Here is a 12,132-nt window from a genome sequence, read left to right on the forward strand (position 1 = left end):
ACTATTGGCGAGAAGGAAACTGTAAGTGAAGTTTAAACTCAAATCCATTATTCAATTGTGTGTTTTGATTGTTATATTAGGTCAGATCAATGAAAATTTTGATTTCTGGGTTGACGTCGTCATGGTCGATAAATTAGGGAAACCACGATTGTTGATATTTTATGTTAGTCGACACTATCGCAGGATGAAGATCCTGCCGACTTTTGATATAATTAATGGCAATTGTTACCCAGAAACCAGGGTTTGCACGGTATTTAAATCTGGATGATGTCGGCTTATGTTTCCTACTTCTGTCGTTATCTTCAGTAATTTATACCGTGTCGGCTTAGTGTCACAGGAACTTTGTATTTCCTGAGTTAATTTTAGGGTATTAGTCGTCACTATTTTGAAATATGAAGCTACCTACTATTTAGCCACATTTTTAGTCGACGTGATCGTTAAAACAATAAGGTAACAACTATTTAGTAAAATTTATGGTCGGCACTGCCGTAAAAATTATAACATACCGACTATTCGAGGTTCAACACTCTTTTATGAACACATGGCTTGTACTTGTATATTGTTTAGGTTCCAAAAGGATAACATAGAGGATCTCCCTTATCCTACTAGTGAAGCAGAGGTATTATCCTGGATTGAAAAGGTTTATCCTTCTTAGAAGATCCTTGTGATGAAACTGGAGAGAAGAACCCTGTAAGAGACTTACTTGTGATGGCTAAGAATAATCCTGAACAATTTCTGAGGAATATGAACAGTCCTAGCAATCCCCTCAACTACATTGAATGTTGTACATCATCAGAGGAAGAAGAAGGGGATTTTGATCCAAGAATTTTTTTTCCAAGGCATCTGACTTTTCTAGAGTGAACCCCTTGAAAAAACGGGGGTCCAACAACCACACCCAATATGTCGCGTAGCAATCTGTATGGACTAACTCTAATATACTTTCAAGAGAATCAACTAGACAGTCATACTCAATCTTAAGAAAAGTATATCAACGAGTTATTCTCAATTTCTCAATTTAATCTGCAATCAAAAAAATAGGAATTTGCGAGCCCGATTGAATATAAGAAATAACTTGGACGGTATCAAAAACCAATATCCAAGTGTCAATCAATTTAATCAACAACCAAAGGTTGGATTCACTATTGATTAACTTACGTGTGATATTTCAATTGTATAAAAAGATATAATTTAGAAAAGAAATAACACAGACACCAGAAATTTTGTTAACGAGGAAACCGCAAATGCAGAAAAACCCCGGGACCTAGTCCAGATTTGAACGCCACACTGTATTAAGCCGATACAGACACTAGCCTACTCCAAGTTAACTTCGGACTGGAATGTAGTTGACCCTAACCAATCTCACACTGATCAAGGTACAGTTGCGCTCCTTACGTCTCTGAATCCCAGCAGGACTCTATGCACTTGATTCCCTTAGATGACCTCACCCACAACTAAGAGTTGATACGACCCAAAGTCGAAGACTTGATAAACCAATATGTCTCACACAGAAAATTTTATTGAATAGATAAAGCTGTCTCCCACAGATAAACCTATGAGTTTTGTTCCGTCTTATATTCCCAAAGAACAGCCTAGAAATATCAATCACCTCACAATAATCTTAATTGTATGGTAGCGAAACAAGATATTGTGGAATCACAAACGATGAGACGAAGATGTTTGTGACTACTTTTTATCTTGCCTATCGGAGATTAAATCTCGAGAAATCTTAGAGAAGATAGTACTCAATCACGATAGAAAACAGCAAGATCAGAACACGTAACTACAGAGAAAATATTTGGGTCTGGCTTCACAATCCCAATGAAGTTTTCAAGTTGTTAACCTACAGGGTTTTGGAAAAACCTAAGGTTAAAGGAGAATCGACTCTAGTCACAACTACTATCACACAGGAGGTGTGGGGATTAGGTTTCCCAGTTGCTAGAGTTCTCCTTTATATAGTCTTCAAATCAGGCTTTGCAATCAGTGTTACCTTGGTAAAAAAGTATTCAATATTCACCGTTAGATGAAAACCTGATTGGAATCAAGCTAATATCTTTCAACCGTTAGATCAAACTTAGCTTGTGACACACAAATGAAAAGTGACTTCATTTAGGTATGAGTAACCATACCTAAACGTGTGCACCTTTGTTGGCTCAACAATAGTTAACCGAAGTTAGCCATATGAACACTTTCATATCAACCTTATTCATCTTAACCATAACTAGTTCAAATGATTCAAATGAAACTAGTTCTAGAGTTGTTCAATCATTTATATTCTCATAGAAGTATACAAGACACAATTGAAGCAAAATAGATTGTGATTCACTCGAATCAATTCATGAACATTATAGCCACGGTTTGCAAAAGATTGCATTCCTTAATATATAAATGTATTAGTTTATGAACAAAGCGATTTTAGAACATAACCCACTCAAGTATGCAAACGGGTACGCATACCTTAGTGATCAGACTAAGTTTGGGTTTGCCAGTATGCGAACAGGTACGCATACCACCAAACTCAGTAAAGTCCCGGAACTTGAACCTCACGCCAGTACGCGTACCGGTATGCGTACTTAGTTCCCGGACCTCTACTCAACCAATCAGTACGCATATGGGTATACATATCATGGTTCCCGGACTTTGAATAACTTGCAACAGTTAGCATACAAGTATTGTGCTATATCCAATCATGGTTATTTGTTCTAAACTCCCGTTTCAACCATTGAAACATTCTCGGAAGACGACAATAGTTGTCTCACAGAAACTATTAGCTTCAAAGCAATTTTCAAGTGATTGAATGATCAATACGAAACATTCTGAGTCTACATCAAATGACTGTCTCACATAAATCATGTAAGATGTTACCAGGCGATTTTCACATGATCATCTTTTGAATTTCGTCAAGAATATAAGATGAACTTGGTTAAAGCGAAAGCTTACTGACACATATTTCGAGAAATATGTAAGCCAATTAATGAAAAGACGAGGGTACCTAAATATACCTCAATCTAAAACTTTTCCACCTATAAGTCTTTTCTCCGAAAGTGATTGTCTATGGACTGAGTCGAGACAATACAACAACGAAGTATGTTTACTTGATAAAAGGTTCGGACTTAACCAAACACAATAGGATTGCTTATCAAGTAAATAGGAATTAGCGTTTGTATAATTTACTTTAAATTATAATAACAACAATTATAATTGCGGAAAATAAAAGTAAATGACACAACAAGATTTTGTCAACGAGGAAACCGCAAATGCAGAAAAACCTCAGGACCTTGTCCAGAATTGAATACTCTCAGGATTAAGCCGTTATACAAAATCAAACCAACTTCATATAGTTGAGACCAAGCAACTAAACCTATATTTCACCTATTTCCGTCTGTATTCCCACGCCTCTAACTTATAATAAGTCACGTACTTGGAAAAATTCCTTTGGTTCGTATTCCAAACAGTAAAGGAACAACAAATCTGTTTGGTATCAACTCTTTTCAACCAAGTGATATGAGTTCGACAAAGGCTCTTCTGTTTATCTCAATAAACTCCTTCGTCAGGTTATTAGATCTATCTTATTATCAACTACCGAAGTAATTGTTAAGATTTTGCAATCAATACTTTTAATCACAAAGAATTGTATTGATGCCAATCTACACAACTAACCAATCTAATCTACCACAAAGATAAACCGATTATAGTTGGATCCTCTTATACCGAAACAAGTATTGTGCACACCAAAGATTATGAATCCCAAATCAGAAATCTTCAAAGTCTTCTTTGTCTTCAAATCTTCTTAGATCTTCAATAAACACCTGCACACAATCAACTTGAATCTCTTGTGATCAATCACGCATAGAACGGAGTCTGTTAACAATAGATTATCACAAGACGTCTTTAGATCTACAAACAGTCTAAAGATCCCCGTCGAAAATTCGATCTAGTTTGAGTGATTCTTATATCAGAAAAGAAGATTCTCAAGCATAAATAAACTACGTGCAATCAAAGTTCAACTATCGTTAGTCAATCAAATCAATCGAAAACAAAAGATAAACCGCAATTATCTAGTTTCCCACCAACGATACTAATAGAGCTTTTCAATCTCAAAGAAGACTTTAAACTGAGCGGCCGTAAGAGATTTCGCCTAATTAGGTTACTCTCCTCTCCGAATAGGCAGCTTCACCAGTACTAGCACAACTGAGATAGTTCTTGATGTACGAGGTTTAGTTTGCTCGAAATGCAAACTTTCATATTTATAGACCAAGGAAGTTTGGACACCAAGGAATTTCCAAAACCAAAAAATATTCTCAAGATATTCAATATATTCCAGATTCGGTTTCCATAATTCCTAGAAACGTTTTGTCCAAAATAATGACCGAAAATCTCTTAGAGAATCTCCAACTAGAAAATGCACATTACTAATTTTCATTTCCAAAAATAAAATTAAAAACCTTAAATAAAAGATTATCAATTTATTTTATTCGATCCGGGATTTTCTTCCTTTAGCTATTAAGGAATAACTTTGAATAATTAAAGATTAGCGTTACTGCACATGTTCAAAGTATGTCGACATCCCTACTTTGTAAGTCCTCTTTCATACTTACAATCTTGAAACCGATTTGCACACTTCCAAACAAGTTTAGAATTGGTACATCTGACTTTCAAGAACTATGTGATTGATCAAGAACACTCAATCACCAATCATGGGTTTAACGGTTATACCAAAACAAGTTTTGGTTCTACCTCCATGTTAGTACTGTGCATAGTCACACTAGCTTTCCAAAATTCGGTTGACTAGGTACTAGGATCGGTTCCCCATATATATATGGTATCTAACTTGTACTTGCTGCACATATCCATAGGATCGTTTCCCCTTTGCCTAAAAACATGTTGCACATGTCCATAGGATCGGTTCCTCTTTCTGCTAAAAACTTGCTGCACCTCATACAAGGATCGATTCCCCTTTGTGATAGGTTACACCTCTTACTAGGATTGTCTCCCCTTTACCCAGAGTCTGTCATACCAATAACACAAAATCGATCATACCATCTCAGGTGATTACTTAAGATTTGTTTCACTAATAAAAGTCATACCAATACAAAAGTCAGGCTTTGTGAATAGTTTTACCAAGAACATAAACAAGTCATGAGCGGTTATACTAATCACACATATTGGTAGTTCAAAAGATATGCAATGAATAACAATACCAATAATTCCTGGCGATTTCTCTTTCGATTCACAAAACAAGTCCATGAATTTACTTCCTTAAAACCAATGTAAAGCATTGTTTCCTAGGATGAAATCTTCACCTTATACCCATACATAATCACAATAACATTCAAACGATTATGTCGATGTCTTATCTACAAAGTTTAAATGGTTAAGCAATAAACCTCGTATTGTATTCCTTAATACTATGTCTAACTAGAGTATAATCATTCATGCTTCGCAGTTTTGTTTTCAATATGCACGACTTGAAAGATACGTTTAGCGAATGAAACAGTTCAAGTCAAATATCACTAACCTCAAGTGGAAGGATGATGTTGTCATTGTAGATCCTTACTTCTTCAAGTCTTCGCAATACTTGTAATGTCTCATATCCTAATACTTTCAAGCTAACCTATACGAAGTTGACTCTAGTACATAATCAAGCAACTCTTAAATGAGTTTTGGCTCACTAAAATATGACAACCAAAATTGACATACCAACGCTTGGTGGGTTCAACCGAGCTATGCTCTAACAGTTAAACTCATCTCGAAATATCAAATGTGTATAATCGAAGTCTATATAGCTATACGACTTTTGTCTCAAATAGGAGATAGAGTAGATAGACTTTTGAGTGATAGATGAGTTCAAGTCTCCACATACCTTTTGTTGATGAAGTTCCACAAGCTCCCCTTAGTAGTTCTTCGTCTCCAATCGATGAACTCCATGAAGTCTAATGCTCAATTACACTTTCTATGCTAATCCGAGACTTAGCTATAAGTAGACTAGAAATCAAGACTTATAGATTTGGCAACTAAACTTGACAACAAGCTTGAGACAGCAACGCTTGCGATTTCGACCGAGCAGTTCTCTAACACCCCTATTTCAATGAGGATGCTGACTACATGGGTCCATGAAAGGAGTTAAAAGCAAAAGTTGATGCTGGCGAAAAAGCTGGTGATGTGGAGGAAGACCAAGCTACTGATGCTGCAAACCCTGATGAGGTGGAGGAAGATGACAACAATGAGAAGGATCCATGAAGATGTGTTTGATATGCTTGTGTTGTGGAGTGTTTCTAATACAGAACTCTTAGATTGTAGTTGTGGTTTTAGACTTGTCAGTAACTGTTATACTTATGTTAAATTTTTTAGTCTTTTTCTGCAGTTTTAAACGATGTTAAAGTGGTAGTAAGTCATCTGGATACTGAATGTTTTACAATGCCGACTAGTTGTAGTTGGCGTGGTGTTTAAGTAACTACCTTGACGACCCTGGGAAAAGTTTAAATATTGTCAGAGTGTCATAGTCGGCATGGTCGTAAGATAAGTATGATGCCGACTAGGGATCCATATACCCTGTTGTTAATATAAAATTAAAAATGCGAAGTACACAGTACGCTCAATTGAATGCTCAACGACTAGTATTTTTAAATACTATCCATTAAGTGTATAAAAATACTTTCAACTTCATCTTCAACCGAGCTGAAAAAATGGAAGATTCAAGTGCAACCACAACCAATTATTTGTAAGTGGTCATCTTGCAAATGATTGTCCCTTTGAAGGCAGCAAATGCACCATAGATGATTGCAAGAGGTTCTTATTTCTCATGAAAGCTGCAATAGGAGATGTTTATCGTTTGTTTGCTTCAAAATGCACCTTCTCTGGGTTTTTCTATTAGATAGACGAGCGCCTAGCTCCGTACGAAGATGAAGTTGCTAAAATTAACCTTTTAACATGCACAAATCCATGTTGTGACGGTAAGATGAAGCTACTTATCTCTGTTAAAAAATTGTATACCGGAAAAAGATATTATATATGTCCCAAAATGTGTCAGGGTTCAGTTTTTAAGGTTTGTACGCTCTAATTAAGTTTTGAGTGTGTCTCAGTTACTCACAAATGTTACGGTCGGAAGGTTTTAGTTTATGTAAAATGACGACTTCTTAATAGTCGTCAAGGTTAATCTTTATAAAAATGACGATATTTGTCTTCCACGTTGTTGATGATGGATTTTCGACAAAGGCTAAAATCGTAAAATCATGATACCGCATGTTTCTGACATGACTTTGTCATGTAGCTGGATGTACAATGACAGGATAAACACTTGATTCGTGAGAGTCAAGCTTCCACTACACCAAATCAGACATTTTGTTAGACAAATATGTGTCACTTCTTATTTAATGTGATACATATAAGAGTAATAAATATGGTGTTCTTTTTTTGTTACACATTAAGGGTCACACTAATAAGTGTGACTTAAATTAATTAAAGTAACACTAATTTCTGTAACAAAGATATTACACATATTAGTGTAACACATTTGGGAGTGATATTTATATTCTCCTGTTATGGGGCGCCTACACCTTCCTTGCCCTTAACCACCCAATAAACATTTTTCTAAATCCATATTCGCACCATACCATATGCAAGTAATATAAAAGAACGTATTGCATTAAAATTTTAGACGAGTTGTTACATTAAAAAATGATACATTCTACAAACAAGTTGTCAGAAAACCAAAATTGCAATATACATTTTTAAGTAAAACGTCTACTATCATAACCAACTACTCCTTACATCCATCATTCTGCACTTATCGACTTTCCCATATATGCTCACGTAAACCTTTCTGGCCACACTATGTTCAGCACCTTCCGTTAATTCTTTACCACGAACGTCCTACACAGAGCAAAATGACCATAGGTGTTCTTAAAAAACAAATGATAAGTGAACCCAAAATACTAAATTACAGCAACAAGACAGAGCACAATCTTCTGACCAGATATGGCTACCCTCATGCATAAAAAAATGCATGTTATCAGTTTTCATACTAACCTCTCTTCTAACAATAAAGAAATGCAGTTCATACGTAGCCAATGCCAGCGCAATCAAATCTTTATCCTGCAACATAGCAACATTATATATCAAGTGTTTGTATTAGCAAAGCACATTATAAGCAGCAGATGCCTAGCAACAAATGCATGGGTTCTAAAATAAAAACAATGCCCAAAAAAAAGTTCCCATCAAACTAAATCAATCTTTACGATTATGAACAGAAAATACTTACCCAACCATACAGGTACGGAAGGGTATTTGGATCGAAACCAGCAAGTGTTTTGCTAGCGAACGCAAGACATAATTTTGTCACCAGGAACATTAGACAACCTACAAAAAAAATAACTTACGAGAAAATAAATAATTCTAATAATAAGAGAGATAGATGCATGGCAAAGTAGAAAACAGACATAAGACATACCTTAACTGATCTCCACTCAGGATCATTCTTTAGTCTGAGTTGAAAAAACATGCATAAATTCAGGTCCAGGAGTGATATTATTTGAATCACAGACTTGTGAACTTTCCTTAGGAGGAAGCTACCTTCCCTACTCCGCAAAATCTACTCGCAGCAGCTCTTCCTCTTCTGCCTGCTCGGTTACAGCAAAAAGACAGTTCACGAATACCATATATAAAGCAATAATCATAAACATATTTAGCATAATAATATAATTACATGTTTTCAGTTTCGTCACTTTGTGATCTCAGTTGGCTAAGAGCTTTTCCAATGGAAAGTGTGTGAGTAAAAAAGTCTTAGTACACGTAGGATGCACATCCAAAATTCCTAAAATCATTCTCCAACCCTAACCTCCATAACTAATGTGTAGATGACTTGGCATAATTTTGGGTAGACATCCTCTTGCTCAACCTCTTGTTTTAAAGGTCCACATAGAAGATGTCTATCCATCCTAATCAGCATTTTTTTTAATAAATAATAAATTCAATTAAGTTAATAACAATTTTAATGGCGGATTAAAACTAAAAACTACTTCTTTTCTTCTTCTTTTCACGAGCCACCAAGAAGAATGCTACGAAATCAAAATCAAAGTATGACAATACTACTACTATTTTGGATCAATTATATATTTATTTTTCTGAAAAGGTGATCAATCATATTTGATCAATACACACTCATAAAAGAAAAATCATATATGATCAATGTGTTTTTCATTATCTCAGAATCATACAATCGAAAAGTAATTTTTCCCAGCTTCACCCCCGGCTTCCACTTCATGCCATATACTCCGCATCTTCTCAAGTACTAACCATTACAGAGATGATCTTTAGCTCCTCTCCAAAATACTCGAGCTACAACACCTTGAATTATCAAAAATTCTCTCACCTCAACCACCAGTTCACATCCAAACAAAACCAACTCCTCCCCTTTCACTTGTTCAATCCATACTTCCACTTTCAGCTACACCTTTTTTTGTTGTTACAGGTCAAGCATACTAACCAAAATATATAATCAGTTAATCACCCTAGTAACAAGATAGTTGGGGCCTGTAATTTTTCTTACTTCTTATTCTTTTGAATATGTAATCAAACTTTAGATATAGGTCGGCTACATCTCAATGATCTCATCTTAGAAAACATATAATCTTACCGTTTTTCGAATTGAATCGTTAACTATGAAACATAATAATCAGAAAAATGGAGCTAGCTCAGGCAGAAAATAGATATAATGGTTATTTTTCGGTCAATAAATATCAAAATAAAATCTTTTCTTCAATTTGAAAACAAAAGACAGCTAGGCAAAATGTTGGTAAAAAAGTAGGTGGGTTGGAGATGAAATTTTTTTCTCCCCTATATTTAAGAAAATTGGTTATTAGATAAGGTAAAGGATGTCTTCCCCCAATGCCACATAGGAAACTGACCACAAGACTATTGGAGAAGCTCTAAGATGCAACCAGGTAACACAATCAAAGTACATTTCCCATCTTGTTTTTAGCGACACGTCATACCCATAGCAAATCACGGTGATGACAATTCGGGAATGTGAACTGCATCCAAATAATTATAAAAGGGAAACTCTTTTGTTTTCTTCAATATGATTATAGCCCATATGCTGTCCAGGAAGGATATGAGGAAACTCAAAATGCGAACTTTTATATTAAAAATCTAGCTTCACTGTGCTTAACCTTTTAAGTTCTCTAAGCATAGAGATCGAGCGGCCAATTGTCAACCCATTTCTCCCAAAAAAAAAACAAAAAAACATCCTCTCTTGGAATATAAGTCGCAGTGTTATTATTGATTATTTACATGCATAGAAATGGTTATGATAACATATCAAATTGCATCAATTTTGAGTGTAAATCTAATTGCTATTATTGTATATGCAAAAACACTTACTGCTTCTTGTGCATCTCCAGCAGCTTTGAAACGTCTAGACCATTGCTGATTCATCTTTTCCTTTGGAGCTGCACTATCTACACAATAATTTCCAGTGTGGACATATGATGAGGCAAATCGTTACTGTGTACATATGTATATATCCCAATATTAACGTTGATTACAAAAACTAGATCTGAAAATTCCCACCAGTAACCAGAAAACCTATCGATCTAATCATGTGTAGAAAAACAAGAAACCCATAGAATAAGGTCGATCTCTTTACCACGATCAAACACACTGCAGTTAGAATAGAAATTAAGGAAGAGACGTACATCAACAATTAAATTGTAATGCACTGCAGGCATGAAGTCTCTTAAATCATGATGTAAACTAAGTTGTAGCTTCCAGAAAATACCATCAGCACCATTACTCCTCCATACTACACCCCCATCCAAGATATCCCACAGTGCTCGTGCCTCATCAATTTCAACTATTCTAGCGAATCTTCTCTTAAATATTCTAACAAACAGCTGCCTCTCATCAAAAATTGTATCATCATCAACAGACAAACTAAAAATCAAATGCCTAGATCGAAAATATGATTGGTACCCAAAGCGAGAAATCCATACAAGAGACATTTTCTCAGAATAATTCAATGAAATAAGGCCACACTTACCTCTGTCGAATAATGAACGAGTGTCATTAAGTGGAAAATAAGAACGAGCCATAGAATTTGATTTGCTGTAAAGAATAGACAATAACTCCTTGAAGCATTCATGATTTTCGAAATTCTCCCCAAACTTGTTGAAGTAAAATTCTAGAGCAGAATCGTTCACTTCACCAATTTTGATTTGATTCAACTCGGAGAAATCTATCATCGCAGGTTAAGCAACTTCTTCAGACTGGAATCTCACATCATTAAGTGACTCAACATCTTCGTTTTCAGGAAAAAAAATTTGAGGTATCAACTCCAAATCTGAAGATTCATCACCATTTGTAGAAGCAACTTTCACTCTACAAGGAGGTTGATGAGATAAACCAGTATCCTTAAGAAACATGATCTGATCCAATTTCTTCTCCGCCCTGTCTAAAGATTTGCCCCACCTCCGAAGGGAATCTTCTCGATGTAGACCGTTCTTGTCCATCAAGTGTCGAATTCAGCACTTGCTAATCTTTCCAATTTCATTATCGGTACCAATTTTCCATTCATTTCTACCCATTTTTCATTTGATAAATTTGGAATTTCAGAGATCTGTTGAGGTTGGGTTTCAGTGAACACCTCCATGGATCGAACGAGTCTGATACCAATTGTCATGTACCTGGATGTACAATGACAGGATAAACACTTGATCCGTGAGAATCAAGCTTCTCTGCTCTTGCGAACAGCCTAAATCTCTGGTTCTTGCGAACACAGCCTAAATCGAATGAACGATTGATTTCATTAAATTGGATTGAGAGTTTCTTTACAAATTCAGTAGTTAATATAGCCCTCACTCACTACCTAGCATCCAACGACTGAACAGCCTCCAGGTGGTTACATCAACCCACACCCTTACAATTTATAAAGACACCCACTAATAAGCTAAATACTACTAATAAGCCTAATACTAAGTATTGACACTAAATATGATAAGGGACACCCTCTTCTCATAATGTCGGGTACATGACAGACTTCAAAAATGTATGTGAAACTCATATTTTATGATTCGTGAACCATTTCACGATCTCTGACTGAGCGAACATCCTCTCATATCTATGATGAATATGTTATTC

The 12,132-nt window shown here is 35.6% G+C and overlaps 1 long non-coding RNA gene across 4 annotated transcripts; it reads right to left on the reverse strand.

The window, feature by feature from the left end:
- Positions 1 to 7,623: 7,623 nt before the first annotated feature.
- On the reverse strand, positions 7,624 to 11,794 carry LOC113304417. Of its 4 annotated transcripts, none has more exons than XR_003338196.1 (6): positions 11,036 to 11,794; positions 10,378 to 10,454; positions 8,447 to 8,615; positions 8,258 to 8,355; positions 8,026 to 8,091; positions 7,624 to 7,869 (listed from the first exon to the last, which is right to left on the reverse strand). It is a non-coding gene; the product is annotated as an uncharacterized LOC113304417 (long non-coding RNA). The 4 variants fall into 4 exon arrangements; XR_003338190.1 differs by having other exon boundaries at positions 10,378 to 10,889; XR_003338189.1 differs by having other exon boundaries at positions 10,692 to 11,794.
- Positions 11,795 to 12,132: the final 338 nt, after the last annotated feature.

The sequence above is a fragment of the Papaver somniferum genome, chromosome 1 (assembly GCF_003573695.1).
Source record: "Papaver somniferum cultivar HN1 chromosome 1, ASM357369v1, whole genome shotgun sequence".
Lineage (NCBI taxonomy): Eukaryota > Viridiplantae > Streptophyta > Magnoliopsida > Ranunculales > Papaveraceae > Papaver > Papaver somniferum.